Raw genomic sequence first — 8,003 nt, 5'->3', positions numbered from 1 at the left:
CCAGAAGGCCATCATTGACACCCTCAAGCAAGAGGGTAAGACACAGAAAGAAATTGCTGAACGAATAGGCTGTTCCCAGAGTGCTGTATCAAGGCACCTCAGTGGGAAGTCTGTGGGAAGGGAAAAGTGTGGCAGAAAACGCTGCACAACGAGAAGAGGTGACCGGACCCTGAGGAGGATTGTGGAGAAGGGCCGATTCCAGACCTTGGGGGACCTGCGGAAGCAGTGGATTGAGTCTGGAGTAGAAACATCCAGAGCCACCGTGCACAGGCGTGTGCAGGAAATGACCTACAGGTGCCGCATTCCCCAGGTCAAGCCACTTTTGAACCAGAAACAGCGGCAGAAGCGCCTGACCTGGGCTACAGAGAAGCAGCACTGGACTGTTGCTCAGTGGTCCAAAGTACTTTTTTCGGATGAAAGCAAATTTTGCATGTCATTCGGAAATCAAGGTGCCAGAGTCTGGAGGAAGACTGGGGAGAAGGAAATGCCAAAATGCCAGAAGTCCAGTGTGAGGCACACACAGTCAGCGATGGTCTGCGGTGCCATGTCAGTTGCTGGTGTTGGTCCACTGTGTTAATATATATATATATATATATATATATATATATATATATATATATATGGTTTGTTTGTACCCTTTCCTATTTCTCTGTCACAACTGGGTTTTGTTTGGTTACTACTAGAATGACTGTCTTCCATGTTGTCATTATGGCCTCAGTGTGTATATGGAGCGCTATTTAACATGTTTGCCATATCCTTGTTGTCATTTCTTCATAGAATGTCTGCACTGTGTTTCTTGAATCACATTTGTTCTGTCCATTAGTTTAAATAAAACTTTGAATATGATAAGCCTGTTTGTCTCTGGACTGCACATTGAGTCCTCCATCACATCTTTCAATTCCAGTCATGATAAGCACAAAGCAAGTACCGGTAATAAGATGGTAAGTCATCAAGCATTTTATCAATGGTGAAATAAACAATGAACAATGTAAACTAACATTTAAATTACCCACATTAAAACATTTAGCTTTTTAAAGACTTGGTAACAACACTTTGTTTGTAGGACTGTTACTGTATGAGATTGAAATCCAACAATGTTGAGTCAGGTCATGCGGACAGTTTCTTTTTTTTTTTTTTTGTGCTGAGATGTTTCAGTCTTCATCCAAAGGACTTCCTCAATCAGAGAAGCCACCAAACAAAACTGATTACCACAAACAGCATACTCCATAGTGGAAAAAAAAAAATGCTGTTGCTAAGATGGCCTCCGGGGCTCGCCCTTTCTAGGGCTCACCCTCTTCCCCCCATCAACTCCTCATAGACAGTCATGCCAAAGTGGTTCAAAACACCAAAGTTCATGCTCAATAATCCATGTATAAAATCCAACAATGTTCAGTCAGGTTCAGTCACATTTCTGAAACATTTCCTTGCCAAACACATTTTTTTGTAAATTGCACAACTATTACTGTCAGTTGCATTTACCTGTTGCTGCACGAGTTATAGGAAACCACATTTACCCAAGTGCATTGTGGTCATTCAGCATTGTACATTGTTTGTCAAAATTGGTTCATACTAGCAGAAAAACACATTTAAAAAACTAAACAATTGACGATAGCTTTCTGTCCCTCTGCTGAACATTTTTATGATTTACAGGTATTACCAGGAAGAGGAACTCCAACAGGCGATTCCTATCAGCTCATCAGCCCTACCCTTCTCAAACCCTAGCTGATTTAAGCTGAATTAGAGCTTTGAGTCGCAATGGTGGTTAAACTGACAATCCCTGAATAATCTTTGTAGCTCGGTTAATTACCTTGATCCTACTTCCATTACAGCCTGGCTCTGTTGTCCCGGTGTTGACCTGTCTCCTGGTTCCTTATTCTGACTAACAGAAACTCAAAGTTTCAAGATAAGCACTTGTTCAGATTTTGCACCTGCCTGCCAGCTCCTGATGTCTCTAAAACTCTCACCTCTGGATCTTGATCATTCCTCATGAGCTCAGTACCAAATTTCTGGACCTCCCTCCAAGACTAAGACCTGTAAAACCAAAGTACGGATACTTCTTGTTGTCTTGAAGGATTGAATCAAGACTTCTAGAAATCATACTTACCAGCTGTGCTTCTTTGCTGATTTTCCAGTCTTCTGCCACCTTCCTCAAACTTGTAAATAAATGTACTACTTTTATTCTTGTCTCCTGGTTCTTCTGTGTTCAGTTCTGGTAGATCTTAAAACAACAAAGTCATTATGGAGAGTTTGGCATACGAGAACAAAATCAGCTAATTTTAAATTACCTGTTCTAAAACCTTGTAAGTTTTATTGGCATTTATTTTCCTTCATATGTGAATATGTGAAAGTTTAATTGAAATCTGTTCCTGAGATATTTAGCTAACAGTACAGGCAAATGAACACATGCACAGTGGACCACAATAAGAAGAAGCTATTAAAAGATCACTGTATTGAATGACAAGCTGGATTATAAATGCATGTGAAGATATAAAAACAATACATTAATCCCAAATTTCCCATTTAAACATGTTAGAGCTAAAGTTTTCACTGTATATATCCCAAAAAGTTTTGCTTTTGCGTATCAAGTGTACATCACAGGTTATGTAAACATTATTGGCTTACATAATATTGAAAAGTAACTCAGAGTATTTGTTTTATTTTAATTAAAAAAAAAAAGGTTTATGTGTTATCACAACTGAGAGATACTTGTTTATTAAACCTGAAAAACAATGAGCCCTCATTTGGTTAACCATTAGCTTAGCCTGGATGAAAACTTTTGCCCCTTTCTATTTGATTTGTTTTATGACTGATGTCAAAGATAAAAAGGTAAAACATATTGATAACTTATATTAATTTAACATCATAATACAATAATTGGAATAACCCTTTAATCATATTAGCAAACTTTACTTATGTCAAAATCAATCCAATCGGTGCATGGTACACTTCAGACATATAGCTACTGTAACTGACTAGAAGCAAAATGATATACTTTATGATTAGTCAGTAAATACTGTTTGTAAGTCAGTGTGTGTGTGTGTGTGTGTGTGTGTGTGTGTGTGTGCGCGCACTTCTAAGCAACCTGGATTTTTTTCTATTTTTAAACCAGTGCTAGGAAAAATCCATCTTTAAAGGTATAGACAAATTTAATTTCCAGCTTAAATTAAATGACATGGTGTATCAACTTTTTTTTTCTATCAGAGAAAACCACATTGAAATTGTGTCACACTTCTGTAAATTCCTATAAGCAGCAATAAAGTCTGCTTTTTTTATGATGCATTAGACTGTTTCTCCAAGTGCACTCCAAGAAAATTGCAAATTTGTATGCGTGCATTTCCTTCCCAAAAGATGTGCAGTAGTGTGCTCGCTTGAATGTGTGCTCTTGTGTGTAGATTGCAGAATTAATGGACGTTCCAGTACATTTGGTCTTATGCCAATGTGCAATTGCTTAGCATGCCTGCAGGACATTAATTGATGGCCGGGTTACACGTCCTAATAAGTGTCATAAATAACAGTTTAGCAAGACGAGGGGGAAAATCTCAAATACATTAACCACAGTGTTGACATCTTAATGGAGATTCAACTGAGATGTGATCAAGTGGAATCCTCCGAGTACAAATCCATTAATGCGGAGCAGAACCCTCTGCTGTAGCAAACTGGTGACCGTGATGATAGCTGTTGAACAGGCCAGCTTTACTGCAGCTCATGTGTCACTCGCAGCTGTAACAGACAGCCTTGTCAACTTTCTCATCCCTACTCACACATGGCCCTCCACCAACACAGCTGTTGAATATCTGTCAAACCTCTGTGCGACAGAGCCACACACACCTCCCAAAGCCAATGATGGAGCCAGTAAAAACCATGGGCCATGCGCTGGCAGCATCATTGATTTTATACCCAAATTATTGTTGAGGACACACTATGCTTTGCATACCAATGGACGGCCTTTTCCAGAGAGACAGACAGGATGGTCAAATTATCACCAGAGACTTTGTTGATGGTTTGGAAGATTAGAAGCTAGGGCTGGCAGCTACAGTAAGTGGTTAGTTGATGATCACATATGCACACAAATACACACAGGCATGTGTACGCACAATAAATTCTAGCAAATCGCACCCACACACTTTGCCATTGCTACCTCTGTTTTGGGTATGCAGCCAGTAAGCTCATCACTGGAATTGCAGGTTTAGCCAACTGAGGGTTTTTCTGAGTAACCAAGCCTCAAATGAACAGAATGAAAAACCTCTGAGCTCCCTTGATAAAACTGTTGGTGATGCTCTGCAAAGGTATACGTAAGTATTAGTCCCATGCTAGGCATGAGGGAGTGAGTGAGTGCACATAAACTGATGAATTGTTTACATGTGGGAATGGGATCATGCACATGTGCAAAGTGTGTGGCCATAAATACTGGTAATTTTCTATATAACTCAAAACAATTTCACACATATTTAGTTAAAATTTGGAGTGGTAGTAGCTGAGTATTGTCCCCAGCACATACTTTGAGCACAACCCATTGTGCAGTGTATTTGCTTAAAATTTTGGTTTTAACCTTTGGAGCCGATTGTCGATTAGAAAATACAACTCTATTCATCCCATTATCGGTTGTACATCTGCATCAGAACATCTTCTGGAGACATCCAAACTTAAGATACCTCCACAGCTAAATACCATTAACCTACACAAAATGGCTTTTATCACAATGGATTTGTACAGACATTGAGTTAAAGTTTAGTGTGTTAGTAGTTAAGTCATACACACCAGACTGGTCTGGCCCAGTCATATTTATGTGATCTTATTAACATTTACACTCCAGTAAGAGCACTCCAGTCTACCAACCAGTTCATCTTAGATGTCCCCAGATCCAAACTGAAGTCCAGAGGTGATTGGGCTTTTGTGGTTGCTGCTCCAAAATTGTAGACCACTTTACCTGATAATTTAAAGACCACTGAGACTGTTGAAACATTTAAATAGTTGCTGTTTTCCTTGTTATTTGATCCATGCAGAGTCTGAGAACAAGTTAAAGCTGTTTTTTTATTGTTGTTGTGTGTTGTATTTTCTTGTTAACTTTATGTTTTTTGAGTGGCACAAGATGTATTTTTTACTTTTTTTTTTAAATCTGAGAACTGTAAAGCACTTTGGTCAGCTTTTGTTGTTTTTATGTGCTATATAAATAATTTGACATTGACACTGACATCACACACACACACACACACACACCAAGCACGAATAAGTCATTCCAGATCATGTTAGATGTTGCAATATTGCACAATGTTATTTTTGAAGTTTGATCAGAATGGCTATAATGCAGTTATTTTATTTTATTTTCAATTTAAGATGATTTTAGTCTATTAAAGCCAACATGTTCATCCAAACATTGCTAGGTATTTAATAGTGTGTTTACTAATTCAATTTTGAATACCCATGGATCATTCTTTGAGTGAAACAATGTTTTCAAGTAATCTAGTTTTATTAACAAAACTAACCAACTTTAAAACAACTGTATATTGTAAGAATATTGTCAAATAGTTGCTTCTACAGATAGGGTTAGTCAGTGTGACATTATTTTTATCAAAGTAAGATGTTATACCACCCTTTCTGTCAATCTCCTTGACTAGAGACAAGTGTTCAGTGGTGTAGTATTAAGACATGCCACGCTCAGCTCCTTCAGCTTACCGGTGGATGTGGTCTATCATTAGCCTACATACTGTCTTGACAGCTGCTTTTGATAAAGGAATTCCCTCAAGTCTATCAACCCAGCTTCTCTGAAGTTTCTATTGTAAATATGGCATTTTTCCAAAAGTAGGTAGAACTGCAGCAGTGACAGCTACACTGTGTATGTGTGTGTGTGTGTGTGTGTCTTTGTATTAGCCACATTGTAAGGCCCATTTTTTGAACATATGCTATGTTGTGAGGACCCACTGCTTCTTATGGGGCCGAAAGCCTAGGCTCCATAAACAGCAGTGCCATTTTTGGGTTAGGAGTTAGGTTTACGACTAATGTGTGAATTGAGGATGGATTAGGTTTAGGGTTAGGTACATACTGGTAATGGTTAGGTTTACAGTAAAGGTCATAGTTAAGCTATGGAAATGAACAGAACATGAATGGAAGTCAATGCAAAATCCCTGTAAAGATAGTAAAACGTACTAAGTGTGTGTGTGTGTGTGTGTGTGCAAGCGCTTGTGTGTGTGCATTCATTTAAATGCCTATCGAGGCCTGTGGGGTGACAGTTCTGCTCTCGGCAAGTAGGTAATTAGCATGCATTATTCAAATGAAAGACAGAGGGAATGAGGGTGGGGACCTGTCCACCTGGTTGTCATTTTGGAACCAGTCTTGTTCAGCGCCACTTGCTCCACACATTAAGAACATCAGAGCGTGTCTCTTGTCAATGTATTACCGTCTTCCGAAGCATAGGGGATAATGTTCTTTTGCAGGACCCCATTATGAAGGAAGATAGGATCAAAGTAAGCCGAAGTCAAAAAAGACATCCGGTCTTCAGATAGAAATGTTCACGACGTTGATGCTCTTTTCTGTGTAAGTCAAATCACGTCAATTTCATCTGCATAGAAATGTCAGTGAGATGATCTGACAAAGTGTCTTAAAGAGCAGCAAAGTGCACAAGTGAAAAGGCCTTTGCAATGTAAGATACTAAATCACAATGAGCACATGTTGACAATACTTAAGGGAGAACTTACACATGACATTTAGATCCATTTAAAGTGGCAGTATACGCTTTGAACAAGGTTGGACTTGCAATAATCCAAACTGCATTAAACGTGTCCAGTAAAACTACCAATCTGGTCTCATACAAAATCATTTTAAAATAAATTCTATATTGATAAAGCCATTTTTTCTTTAGTTGTGGAAGATGTTTGGGGATAATGTCGTACGACCGCAGGTGTTTATGATATTGTACTACAGTACATATATTTTGTCTGTAAGGCATTTTATTATTTACACTATTTCTGCAAAAACTGAGACAATGATACTTTCATCAACGGTGGTGACTGTCAGTCTAAACAAGCTAAATTGTGTTTTCACATAAAACACATCGCTGTTTGATCCCATCTATGATCAAAACTGAAACTGAGGTTGGCTTCACATGATAGTCAGTGGTAGATGTGGGTCCAATTAATAGTTTTGAGAATTTTATTAAAATACATCTAGAGGATATTAAGATATTTTTTGCCAACAGACAGACAAGGATGACTCCAACAGGTTTTACATATTCTGTTAGTGCTCAGTGAATATGTTAAATAAAGGTTGAATTTGGGTTGGGAATGATGCTCTGCTACTGTCGCATACATTTTCAGCTTTATTTCTATCCATCCTTGCATTTGCTAAGGTATACTAGCTGTGGTGGCCATTTTGGATACTGTTAATTCCAGAAGTTAATCAGTTATGTTTATCCAGTAATTACTTGCATAACATTTTATTAAAATCCATCCAATGGTTTATAAACTATTTGTGCTAATCAAAATCAAATCAAACTCAAACACATGAATACACACACAAACAAATATACTGTATCTATAAATATATAACAAATACCATCTGCCTTATATAATGGAGGTTTATATATAAAAATAACATCAACATAATATGGATATTTTGTTAAGAGGATGCTGATTATACTTATCAGCACAAACCTAAGTCTTTTGGGAACAAACAGGGCCAGAGGCTTTCCAATTGATCAACAACACAAACAGTGTTAAAATATTTAAAAGCAATGTCCATTGAAGGAAAACAAAAAAAGATCTTGCATTTGTTTCCCTAAGGCAAATAAAAACTCAAATGATTAAAAAAATAAACCACCAACAAGATCAAGACACAAATTCTCTTCTGATGTTGGACATACTCTTATAGAAAAATCTAAAATTGTTAAGTCAGGCCATCTGGACATTCAAAAAACAAAACAAACAACAACAAAAAAGTAGAAACGTTTCGTGTTTCATCCGGAAGACTTCTTCAGTCTGAGGAGCTGTATTCAGCTCAGTCTTATAAAT

Source organism: Nematolebias whitei, chromosome 2, assembly GCF_014905685.2.
Source record: "Nematolebias whitei isolate Nwh7 chromosome 2, NemWhi1, whole genome shotgun sequence".
Classification (NCBI taxonomy): Eukaryota; Metazoa; Chordata; class Actinopteri; order Cyprinodontiformes; family Rivulidae; genus Nematolebias; species Nematolebias whitei.
Note: the sequence above shows the minus strand (reverse complement) of the source record.